Raw genomic sequence first — 13,537 nt, 5'->3', positions numbered from 1 at the left:
AGCTATCATCCAAAAATATACTGAAGTAAGGCTGCCAAGAGGACTTGAAAGAAGGGCAGAATTGCAGGAAACCGATTTCAGGAGGTAGACTGGAATTGCATTGAAAGCATAGGAAAAGAGGCAGAACGTCCACAATGATGCACTTGGCCAAAAAGGGCGTATGCGTTTTTTCCTGAATATATTCAGGAAAAAACGCATACGCCCTTTTTGGCCAACCAAGCAAGCTTGCAAAGGAAATCTGTAGTACAATGAAGTCTCACTTCCCCCCGGTCAAAAGAGCCATCTGAAAAAAGTGTAAAATCCAGAAAGGCAGGACAGGCCATGGAGAACTGGGAGCCTTGTTATGCTGATGGGCGGGATGTAAATTGCCAATAGACACTCGGGAGAACTGTATGGTGTTTCCTGAAACATGTAAAAAACAAAGCAACAGAGCCTAGGGCACTTCCACTTATGGTCCTATAGCTTAGGGAAATTAAAATCAAAAAGACACAGCCACCCCAAAGTTTGGGACGCCTCTGTTTACAAGAACCTCGTTTACAGTACAAGTTCAACATCGCAGAAAGTGAAAAATGGATAAAGAAGTTGTGGTACTTCCTTACAAAGCAATATCACTCAGCAATGAAATCTATGTCATCAGGCCCGTAGCAGCACAATGAGTGGATTCAGGTATGATGATTCTAACTGAAATAAGTCACACAGAAAAAGAAACATCATAAGATATCACTAATACACGGAATGTAAACTTGGCTACACAGGAACTGAATTACAGAACAGAACAGGGTCTCAAATTTAGAAAACCAACTTATGCTTGATTAGGGGAAAGGTGAGTTGGGGTGCTGCATAAAACCAGAGATTGAAATGAGCACAGATAAAGTTCCTTAAGCCAAATATGGAATAGACAAGAGCTACTCCTTGGTCAACGAAATGGACTCAACACCCCATATTAAACGCCTAAGAATGTACCTGACTAGTAAGTATCTTAAAACCTATGGATTGCTATATCTCCAAAAGAGAATCAAGCGTGTGTACAGGGGCATAAACGCAGCAGTGATAGGATTGGAGAGGTTCGGTGAGCAAATGAAGACCCTTTGAAGTCATACTGCATGGTACCCATTCCACGGGTCTCAACTCTCCAGGTTTAAGGTATTCTTCCTTCAGCTAAAACATGCATGTGGAACCCAGAGTATGATCAACCATGTGAACGGGAGACGTGTTCAAATCTGTCTCAGATTTTGTACCCTGGTACTCGGGTGCAACATTCCAGACGCTTTACTAACACTCTCCCCACTTGGAGAGTCAGTCCCTTTAACCTCCTGTTTGGCCCAGTTTGCAATTTCTGCGGTAGATGAACAGGAATAGCGAGAACCAATGAGAGACTAGCTGGAGGTGTCTGGACGGGCAAATTTAACTCTCATTTCCCACCAGGAAGAGGAATTAACCAAAGGCTCAGCCTGCCGTGCCAGAACCAGATTAGGGCCTGAAATTTTCCTGCGGTGTTGCGTCCAGCTCAAAAGTAAGCGAGTTGAAGAAAGGAGCTCAGGAGCACTGTAATTCACAATCCTGCAGAGTTATAAATGACAGCTATCGTCCAAAAATATACTGAAGTAAGGCTGCCAAGAGGACTTGAAAGCGGGGCAGAATTGCAGGAAACCGATTTCAGGAGGTAGACTGGAATTGCATTGAAAGCATAGGAAAAGAGGCAGAACGTCCACAATGATGCACTTGGCCAAAAAGGGCGTATGCGTTTTTTCCTGAATATATTCAGGAAAAAACGCATACACCCTTTTTGGCCAACCAAGCAAGCTTGCAAAGGAAATCTGCACTACAATGAAGTCTCACTTCCCCCCGGTCAAAAGGGCCATCTGAAAAAAGTGTAAAATCCAGAAAGGCAGGACAGGCCATGGAGAACTGGGAGCCTTGTTATGCTGATGGGCGGGATATAAATTGCCAAGAACCACTTGGGAGAAGTGTATGGTGTTTCCTGAAACATCTAAAAAACAAAGCAACAGAGCCTAGGGCACTTCCGCTTATGGTCCTATAGTTTAGAGAAATTAAAATCAAAAAGACACAGCCACCCCAATGTTTGGGACGCCTCTGTTTACAAGAACCTCGTTTACAGTACAAGTTCAACATCGCAGAAAATGAAAAATGGATAAAGAAGTTGTGGTATTTACTTACAAATCAATATCACTGAACAATGAAATCTATGTCATCAGGCCCTTAGCAGACAGTGAGTGGATTCAGGTATGATGATTCTAACTGAAATAAGTCACACAGAAAAATAAACATCATAAGATATCACTAATACACGGAATGTAAACTTGGCTACACAGGAACTGAATTCCAAAACAGAACATGGTCTCAAATTTAGAAAACCAACTTATGCTTGCTTAAGGGGAAAGGTGAGTTGGGGTGCTGCATAAAACCAGAAATTGAAATGAGCACAGATAAAATTCCTTAAGCCAAATATGGAATAGACAAGAGCTACTCCTTGCTCAACGAAATGGACTCAACACCCCATATTAAACGCCTAAGAATGTACCTGACTAGTAAGTATCTTAAAACCTATGGATTGCTATGTCTCCAAAAGAGAATCAAGCGTGTGTACAGGGGCATAAATGCAGCAGTGATAGGATTGGAGAGGATCGGTAGGCAAATGAAGACCCTTTGAAGTAATATTTCATGGTACCCATTCCACGGGTTTCAACTCTCCAGGTTTAAGGTATTCTTCCTTCACCTAAAACATGCATGTGGAACCCAGAGTATGATCAACCGTGTGAACGGGAGACGTGTCCAAATATGTCTCAGTTTTTCTCGCCTGGTACTCGGGTGCAACATTCCAGACGCTTTACTAACATTCTCCCCACTTGGAGAGTCAGCGCCTTTAACCTCCTGTTTGGCCCAGTTTGCAATTTCTGCGGAAGATGAACAGGAATAGCGAGAACCAATGAGAGACTAGCTGGAGGTGTCTGGACGGGCAAATTTAACTCTCATTTCCGACCGGGAAGAGGAATTAACCAAAGGCTCAGGATGCCGTGCCGGAACCAGATTAGGGCCTGAAGCCATCCTGCGGTGTTGCGGCCAGCTCACAAGAAAGCGAGTTGAAGAAAGGAGCTCAGGGACACTGTAATGCACAAACATGCAGAGTTATAAATGACAGCTATCGTCCAAAAATATACTGAAGTAAGGCTGCCAAGAGGACTTGAAAGCGGGGCAAAATTGCAGGAAACCGATTTCAGGAGGTAGACTGGAATTGCATTGAAAGCATAGGAAAAGAGGCAGAGCGTCCACAATGATGCACTTGGCCAAAAAGGGCGTATGCGTTTTTTCCTGAATATATTCAGGAAAAAACGCATACGCCCTTTTTGGCCAACCAAGCAAGCTTGCAAAGGAAATCTGCACTACAATGAAGTCTCACTTCCCCCCGGTCAAAAGGGCCATCTGAAAAAAGTGTAAAATCCAGAAAGGCAGGACAGTCCATGGAGAACTGGGAGCCTTGTTATGCTGACGGGCGGGATGTAAATTGCCAACAGACACTCGGGAGAAGTGTATGGTGTTTCCTGAAACATCTAAAAAACAAAGCAACAGAGCCTAGGGCACTTCCACTTATGGTCCTATAGCTTAGGGAAATTAAAATCAAAAAGACACAGCCACCCCAAAGTTTGGAACGGCTCTGTTTACAAGAACCTCGTTTACAGAAGAAGTTCAACATCCCAGAAAGTGAAAAATGGATAAAGAAGTTGTGGTATTTACTTACAAAGCAATATCACTCAGCAATGAAATGTATGTCATCAGGCCCTTAGCAGCACAATGAGTGGATTCAGGTATGATGATTCTAACTGAAATAAGTCACACAGAAAAAGAAACATCATAAGATATCACTAACACACGGAATGTAAACTTGGCTACACAGGAACTGAATTCCAAAACAGAACAGGGGCTCAAATTTAGAAAACCAACTTATGCTTGCTTAAGGGTAAAGGTGAGTTGGGGTGCTGCATAAAACCAGAGATTGAAATGAGCACAGATAAAGTTCCTTAAGCCAAATATGGAATAGACAAGAGCTACTCCTTGCTCAACGAAATGGACTCAACACCGCATATTAAACGCCTAAGAATGTACCTGACTAGTAAGTATCTTAAAACCTATGGATTGCTATGTCTCCGAAAGAGAATCAAGCATGTGTACAGGGGCATAAACGCAGCAGTGATAGGATTGGAGAGGTTCGGTGAGCAAATGAAAACCCTTTGAAGTCACATTGCATGGTACCCATTCCCGGGTTTCAACTCTGCAGGTTTAAGGTATTCTTCCTTCAGCTAAAACATGCATGTGGAACCTAAAGCATGATCAACCATGTGATCGGGAGACGTGTTCAAATATGTCTCAGTTTTCATACCCTGGTACTCGTGTGCAACATACCAGACGCTTTACTAACACTCTCCCCACTTGGAGAGTCAGCGCCTTTAACCTCCTGTTTGGCCCAGTTTGCAATTTCTGCGGAAGATGAACAGGAATAGCGAGAACCAATGAGAGACTAGCTGGAGGTGTCTGGACGGGCAAATTTAACTCTCATTTCCCACCAGGAAGAGGAAATAACCAAAGGCTCAGCGTGCCGTGCCGGAACCAGATTAGGGCCTGAAGCCACCGTGCGGTGTTGCGGCCAGCTCAAAAGAAAGCGAGGTGAAGAAAAGAGCTCAGGGGCACTGTAATTCACAAACCTGCAGAGTTATAAATGACAGCTATCGTCCAAAAATATACTGAAGTAAGGCTGCCAAGAGGACTTGAAAGCGGGGCAGAATTGCAGGAAACCGATTTCAGGAGGTAGACTGGAATTGCATTGAAAGCATAGGAAAAGAGGCAGAACGTCCACAATGATGCACTTGGCCAAAAAGGGCGTATGCGTTTTTTCCTGAATATATTCAGGAAAAAACGCATACGCCCTTTTTGGCCAACCAAGCAAGCTTGCAAGGGAAATCTGCACTACAATGAAGTCTCACTTCCCCCCCGGTCAAAAGGGCCATCTGAAAAAAGTGTAAAATCCAGAAAGGCAGGACAGGCCATGGAGAACTGGGAGCCTTGTTATGCTGATGGGCGGGATGTAAATTGCCAACAGACACTCGGGAGAAGTGTATGGTGTTTCCTGAAACATCTAAAAAACAAAGCAACAGAGCCTAGGGCACTTCCGCTTATGGTCCTATAGCTTAGGGAAATTAAAATCAAAAAGACACAGCCACCCCAAAGTTTGGGACGCCTCTGTTTACAAGAACCTCGTTTACAGTAGAAGTTCAACATCCCAGAAAGTGAAAAATGGATAAAGAAGTTGTGGTATTTACTTACAAAGCAATATCACTCAGCAATGAAATCTATGTCATCAGGCCCTTAGCAGCACAATGAGTGGATTCAGGTATGATGATTCTAACTGAAATAAGTCACACAGAAAAAGAAACATCATAAGATATCACTAATACACGGAATGTAAACTTGGCTACACAGGAACTGAATTCCAAAACAGAACAGGGTCTCAAATTTAGAAAACCAACTTATGCTTGCTTAAGGGTAAAGGTGAGTTGGGGTGCTGCATAAAACCAGAGATTGAAATGAGCACAGATAAAGTTCCTTAAGCCAAATATGGAATAGACAAGAGCTACTCCTTGCTCAACGAAATGGACTCAACACCGCATATTAAACGCCTAAGAATGTACCTGACTAGTAAGTATCTTAAAACCTATGGATTGCTATGTCTCCAAAAGAGAATCAAGCGTGTGTACAGGGATATAAACGCAGCAGTGATAGGATTGGAGAGGTTCGGTGAGCAAATGAAGACCTCTGAAGTCATACTGCATGGTACCCATTCCACGGGTCTCAACTCTCCAGGTTTAAGGTATTCTTCCTTCAGCTAAAACATACATGTGGAACCCAGAGTATTATCAACCGTGTGAACGGGAGCCGTGTTTAAATATGTCTCAGTTTTCCTCCCCTGGTACTCGGGTGCAACATTCCAGACGCTTTACTAACACTCTCTCCACTTGGAGAGTCAGCGCCTTTAACCTCCTGTTTGGCCCAGTTTGCAATTTCTGCGGAAGATGAACAGGAATAGGGAGAACCAATGAGAGACTAGCTGGAGGTGTCTGAACGGGCAAATTTAACTCTCATTTCCCACCAGGAAGAGGAAATAACCAAAGGCTCAGCGTGCCGTGCCGGAACCAGATTAGGGCCTGAAGCCATCCTGCGGTGTTGCGGCCAGCTCACAAGAAAGCGAGTTGAAGAAAAGAGCTCAGGGGCACTGTAATTCACAAACCTGCAGAGTTATAAATGACAGCTATCGTCCAAAAATAGACTGAAGTAAGGCTGCCAAGAGGACTTGAAAGCCGGGCAGAATTGCAGGAAACCGATTTCAGGAGGTAGACTGGAATTGCATTGAAAGCATAGGAAAAGAGGCAGAACGTCCACAATGATGCACTTGGCCAAAAAGGGCGTATGCGTTTTTTCCTGAATATATTCAGGAAAAAACGCATACGCCCTTTTTGGCCAACCAAGCAAGCTTGCAAAGGAAATCTGCACTACAATGAAGTCTCACTTCCCCCCCGGTCAAAAGGGCCATCTGAAAAAAGTGTAAAATCCAGAAAGGCAGGACAGGCCATGGAGAACTGGGAGCCTTGTTATGCTGATGGGCGGGATGTAAATTGCCAACAGACACTCGGGAGAAGTGTATGGTGTTTCCTGAAACATCTAAAAAACAAAGCAACAGAGCCTAGGGCACTTCCACTTATGGTCCTATAGCTTAGGGAAATTAAAATCAAAAAGACACAGCCACCCCAAAGTTTGGGACGCCTCTGTTTACAAGAACCTCGTTTACCGTACAAGTTCAATATCACAGAAAGTGAAAAATGGATAAAGAACTTGTGGTACTTACGTACAACGAAGTATCACTCAGCAATGAAATCTATGTCATCAGGCCCGTAGCAGCATAATGAGTGGATTCAGGTACGATGATTCTAACTGAAATAAGTCACACAGAAACAGAAACATCATAAGATATCAGTAATACACGGAATGTAAACTTGGCTACCCAGGAACTGAATTCCAAAACAGAACAGGGTCTCAAATTTAGAAAACCAACTTATGCTTGCTTAAGGGGAAAGGTGAGTTGGGGTGCTGCATAAAAGCAAAGATTGAAATGAGCACAGATAAAGTTCCTTAAGCCAAATATGGAATAGACAAGAGCTATTCCTTGCTCAACGAAATGGACTCAACACCCGATATTAAACGCCTAAGAATGTACCTGACTAGTAAGTATCTTAAAACCTATGGATTGCTATGTCTCCAAAAGAGAATCAAGCGTGTGTACAGGGACATAAACGCAGCAGTGATAGGATTGGAGAGGTTCGGTGAGCAAATGAAGACCTTTGAAGTCATATTGCAAGGTACCCATTCCACGGGTCTCAACTCTCCAGGTTTAAGGTATTCTTCCTTCAGCTAAAACATGCATGTGGAACCCAGAGTACGATGAACCATGGGAACGGGAGCCGTGTTCAAATATGTTTCAGTTTTCCTCCCCTGGTACTCGGGTGCAACATTCCAGACGCTTTACTAACACTCTCCCCCTTGGAGAGTCAGCGCCTTTAACCTCTTGTTTGGCCCAGTTTGCAATTTCTGCGGAAGATGAACAGGAATAGGGAGAACCAATGAGAGACTAGCTGGAGGTGTCTGGACGGGCAAATTTAACTCTCATTTCCCACCAGGAAGAGGAAATAACCAAAGACTCAGCATGCCGTGCCGGAACCAGATTAGGGCCTGAAGCCATCCTGCGGTGTTGCGGCCAGCTCACAAGAAAGCGAGTTGAAGAAAGGAGCTCAGGGGCACTGTAATTCACAAACCTGCAGAGTTATAAATGACAGCTATCGTCCAAAAATAGCCTGAAGTAAGGCTGTCAAGAGGACTTGAAAGCGGGGCAGAATTGCAGGAAACCGATTTCAGGAGGTAGACTGGAATTGCATTGAAAGCATAGGAAAAGAGGCAGAACGTCCACAATGATGCACTTGGCCAAAAAGGGCGTATGCGTTTTTTCCTGAATATATTCAGGAAAAAACGCATACGCCCTTTTTGGCCAACCAAGCAAGCTTGCAAAGGAAATCTGCACTACAATGAAGTCTCACTTCCCCCCGGTCAAAAGGGCCATCTGAAAAAAGTGTAAAATCCAGAAAGGCAGGACAGGCCATGGAGAACTGGGAGCCTTGTTATGCTGATGGGCGGGATGTAAATTGCCAACAGACACTCGGGAGAAGTGTATGGTGTTTCCTGAAACATCTAAAAAACAAAGCAACAGAGCCTAGGGCACTTCCACTTATGGTCCTTTAGCTTAGGGAAATTAAAATCAAAAAGACACAGCCACCCCAAAGTTTGGGACGCCTCTGTTTACAAGAACCTCGTTTACCGTACAAGTTCAATATCACAGAAAGTGAAAAATGGATAAAGAACTTGTGGTACTTACGTACAATGCAGTATCACTCAGCAATGAAATCTATGTCATCAGGCCCGTAGCAGCATAATGAGTGGATTCAGGTACGATGATTCTAACTGAAATAAGTCACACAGAAAAAGAAACATCATAAGATATCAGTAATACACGGAATGGAAACTTGGCTACACAGGAACTGAATTACAGAACAGAACAGGGTCTCAAATTTAGAAAACCAACTTATGCTTGCTTAAGGGGAAAGGTGAGTTGGGGTGCTGCATAAAACCAGAGATTGAAATGAGCACAGATAAAGTTCCTTAAGCCAAATATGGAATAGACAAGAGCTACTCCTTGCTCAACGAAATGGACTCAACACCGCATATTAAACGCCTAAGAATGTACCTGACTAGTAAGTATCTTAAAACCTATGGATTGCTATGTCTCCGAAAGAGAATCAAGCATGTGTACAGGGGCATAAACGCAGCAGTGATAGGATTGTAGACGTTCGGTGAGCAAATGAAGACCCTTTGAAGTCATATTGCATGGTACCCATTCCACGGGTTTCAACTACCCAGGTTTTAGGTATTCTTCCTTCAGCTAAAACATGCATGTGGAACCCAGAGTATGATCAACCATGTGATCGGGAGACGTGTTCAAATATGTCTCAGTTTTCCTCCCCTGGTACTCGGGTGCAACATTCCAGACGCTTTACTAACACTCTCCCCACTTGGAGAGTCAGCGCCTTTAACCTCCTGTTTGGCCCAGTTTGCAATTTCTGCGGAAGATGAACAGGAATAGCGAGAACCAATAAGAGGCTAGCTGGAGGTGTCTGGACGGGCAAATTTAACTCTCATTTCCCACCAGGAAGAGGAAATAACCAAAGGCTCTGCATGCCGTACCGGAACCAGATTAGGGCCTGAAGCCATCCTGCGGTGTTGCGGCCAGCTCAAAAGAAAGCGAGTTGAAGAAAGGAGCTCAGGGGCACTATAATTCACAAACCTGCAGAGTTATAAATGACAGCTATCGTCCAATAATAGACTGAAGTAAGGCTGCCAAGAGGACTTGAAAGCGGGGAAGAATTGCAGGAAACCGATTTCAGGAGGTAGACTGGAATTGCATTGAAAGCATAGGAAAAGAGGCAGAACATCCACAATGATGCACTTGGCCAAAAAGGGCGTATGCGTTTTTTCCTGAATATATTCAGGAAAAAACGCATACGCCCTTTTTGGCCAACCAAGCAAGCTTGCAAAGGAAATCTGCACTACAATGAAGTCTCACTTCCCCCTGGTGAAAAGGGCCATCTGAAAAAAGGGTAAAATCCAGAAAGGCAGGACAGGCCATGGAGAACTGGGAGCCTTGTTATGCTGATGGGCGGGATGTAAATTGCCAACAACCACTCGGGAGAAGTGTATGGTGTTTCCTGAAACATCTAAAAAACAAAGCAACAGAGCCTAGGCACTTCCAATTATGGTCCTATAGCTTAGGGAATTTAAAATCAAAAAGACACAGCCACCCCAAATTTTGGAACGGCTCTGTTTACAAAAACCTCGTTTACAGTACAAGTTCAACATCGCAGAAAGTGAAAAATGGATAAAAAAGTTGTGGTATTTACTTACAAAGCAATATCACTCAGCAATGAAATCTGTGTCATCAGGCCCTTAGCAGCACAATGAGTGGATTCAGGTATGATGATTCTAAATGAAATAAGTCACACAGAAAAAGAAACATCATAAGATATCAGTAATACACGGAATGTAAACTTGGCTACACAGGAACTGAATTACAGAACAGAACAGGGTCTCAAATTTAGAAAACCAACTTCAGCTTAATTAAGGGGAAAGGTGAGTTGGGGTGCTGCATAAAACCAGAGATTGAAATGAGCACAGATAAAGTTCCTTAAGCCAAATATGGAATAGACAAGAGTTACTCCTTGCTCAACGAAATGGACTCAACACCCCATATTAAACGCCTAAGAATGTACCTGACTAGTAAGTATCTTAAAACCTATGGATTGCTATGTCTCCGAAAGAGAATCAAGCATGTGTACAGGGGCATAAACGCAGCAGTGATAGGATTGGAGAGGTTCGGTGAGCAAATGAAGACCCTTTGAAGTCATATTGCATGGTACCCATTCCACGGGTTTCAACTACCCAGGTTTAAGGTATTCTTCCTTCAGCTAAAACATGCATGTGGAACCTAGAGTATGATCAACCATGTGATCGGGAGACGTGTTCAAATATGTCTCAGTTTTCGTACCCTGGTACTCGGGTGCAACATTCCAGACGCCTTACTAACACTCTCCCGTCTTGGAGAGTCAGTCCCTTTAACCTCCTGTTTGGCCCAGTTTGCAATTTCTGCGGAAGATGAACAGGAATAGCGAGAACCAATGAGAGACTAGCTGGAGGTGTCGGGACGGGCAAATTTAACTCTCATTTCCCACCAGGAAGAGTAATTAACCAAAGGCTCAGCGTGCCGTGCCGGAACCAGATTAGGGCCTGAAGCCATCCTGCGGTGTTGCGGCCAGCTCAAAAGAAAGCGAGTTGAAGAAAGGAGCTCAGGGGCACTGTAATTCACAAACCTGCAGAGTTATAAATGACAGCTATCGTCCAAAAATAGACTGAAGTAAGGCTGCCAAGAGGACTTGAAAGCGGGGCAGAATTGCAGGAAACCGATTTCAGGAGGTAGACTGGAATTGCATTGAAAGCATAGGAAAAGAGGCAGAACGTCCACAATGATGCACTTGGCCAAAAAGGGCGTATGCGTTTTTTCCTGAATATATTCAGGAAAAAACGCATACGCCCTTTTTGGCCAACCAAGCAAGCTTGCAAAGGAAATCTGCACGACAATGAAGTCTCACTTCCCCCCGGTCAAAAGGGCCATCTGAAAAAAGTGTAAAATCCAGAAAGGCAGGACAGGCCATGGAGAACTGGGAGCCTTGTTATGCTGATGGGCAGGATGTAAATTGCCAACAACCACTCGGGAGAAGTGTATGGTGTTTCCTGAAACATCTAAAAAACAAAGCAACAGAGCCTAGGGCACTTCCACTTATGGTCCTATAGCTTAGGGAAATTAAAATCAAAAAGACACAGCCACCCCAAAGTTTGGGACGCCTCTGTTTACAAGAACCTCATTTACCGTACAAGTTCAATATCACAGAAAGTGAAAAATGGATAAAGAACTTGTGGTACTTACGTACAATGCAGTATCACTCAGCAATGAAATCTATGTCATCAGGCCCGTAGCAGCATAATGAGTGGATTCAGGTACGATGATTGTAACTGAAATAAGTCACACAGAAAAAGAAACATCATAAGATATCAGTAATACACGGAATGGAAACTTGGCTACACAGGAACTGAATTACAGAACAGAACAGGGTCTCAAATTTAGAAAACCAACTTATGCTTGCTTAAGGGGAAAGGTGAGTTGGGGTGCTGCATAAAACCAGAGATTGAAATGAGCACAGATAAAGTTCCTTAAGCCAAATATGGAATAGACAAGAGCTACTCCTTGCTCAATGAAATGGACTCAACACCGCATATTAAACGCCTAAGAATGTACCTGACTAGTAAGTATCTTAAAACCTATAGATTGCTATGTCTCCGAAAGAGAATCAAGCATGTGTACAGGGGCATAAACGCAGCAGTGATAGGATTGGAGACGTTCGGTGAGCAAATGAAGACCCTTTGAAGTCATATTGCATGGTACCCATTCCACGGGTTTCAACTACCCAGGTTTTAGGTATTCTTCCTTCAGCTAAAACATGCATGTGGAACCCAGAGTATGATCAACCATGTGAACGGGAGACGTGTTCAAATATGTCTCAGTTTTCCTCCCCTGGTACTCGGGTGCAACATTCCAGACGCTTTACTAACACTCTCCCCACTTGGAGAGTCAGCGCCTTTAACCTCCTGTTTGGCCCAGTTTGCAATTTCTGCGGAAGATGAACAGGAATAGCGAGAACCAATGAGAGGCTAGCTGCAGGTGTCTGGACGGGCAAATTTAACTCTCATTTCCCACCAGGAAGAGGAAATAACCAAAGGCTCAGCGGGCCGTACCGGAACCAGATTAGGGCCTGAAGCCATCCTGCGGTGTTGCGGCCAGCTCAAAAGAAAGCGAGTTGAAGAAAGGAGCTCAGGGGCACTGTAATTCACAAACCTGCAGAGTTATAAATGACAGCTATCGTCCAAAAATAGACTGAAGTAAGGCTGCCAAGAGGACTTGAAAGCGGGGCAGAATTGCAGGAAACCGATTTCAGGAGGTAGACTGGAATTGCATTGAAAGCATAGGAAAAGAGGCAGAACATCCACAATGATGCACTTGGCCAAAAAGGGCGTATGTGTTTTTTCCTGAATATATTCAGGAAAAAACGCATACGCACTTTTTGGCCAACCAAGCAAGCTTGCAAAGGAAATCTGCACTACAATGAAGTCTCACTTCCCCCCGGTCAAAAGGGCCATCTGAAAAAAGTGTAAAATCCAGAAAGGCAGGACAGGCCATGGAGAACTGGGAGCCTTGTTATGCTGATGGGCGGGATGTAAATTGCCAACAGACACTCGGGAGAAGTGTATGGTGTTTCCTCAAACATCTAAAAAACAAAGCAACAGAGCCTAGGGCACTGCCACTTATGGTCCTATAGCTTAGGGAAATTAAAATCAAAAAGACACAGCCACCCCAAAGTTTGGGACGCCTCTGTTTACAAGAACCTCGTTTACAGTACAAGTTCAACATCGCAGAAAGTGAAAAATGGATAAAGAAGTTGTGGTATTTACTTACAAAGCAATATCACTCAGCAATGAAATCTGTGTCATCAGGCCCTTAGCAGCACAATGAGTGGATTCAGGTATGATGATTCTAACTGAAATAAGTCACACAGAAAAAGAAACATCATAAGATATCAGTAATACACGGAATGGAAACTTGGCTACACAGGAACTGAATTACAGAACAGAACAGGGTCTCAAATTTAGAAAACCAACTTATGCTTGCTTAAGGGTAAAGGTGAGTTGGGGTGCTGCATAAAACCAGAGATTAAAATGAGCACAGATAAAGTTCCTTAAGTCAAATATGGAATAGACA

The 13,537-nt window shown here is 43.7% G+C and overlaps 1 long non-coding RNA gene across 20 annotated transcripts in view; it reads right to left on the bottom strand.

Annotated features, from left to right (window-relative positions):
* Positions 1-13,537, bottom strand: part of LOC307181240 — a 1,005,010-nt gene that overhangs the window by 241,208 nt on the left and 750,265 nt on the right. For all 20 annotated transcript variants that reach the window (XR_013826197.1, XR_013826198.1, XR_013826199.1 and 17 more), the window contains one exon: positions 10,075-10,152. This is a non-coding gene — a long non-coding RNA (uncharacterized lncRNA). The remainder of the gene's footprint in view (positions 1-10,074; positions 10,153-13,537) is intronic.

This window comes from Stenella coeruleoalba, assembly GCF_951394435.1.
Source record: "Stenella coeruleoalba genome assembly, contig: scaffold_84, whole genome shotgun sequence".
Classification (NCBI taxonomy): domain Eukaryota; kingdom Metazoa; phylum Chordata; class Mammalia; order Artiodactyla; family Delphinidae; genus Stenella; species Stenella coeruleoalba.
Note: the sequence above shows the minus strand (reverse complement) of the source record. Positions and strands in the feature narration are given on the sequence as shown.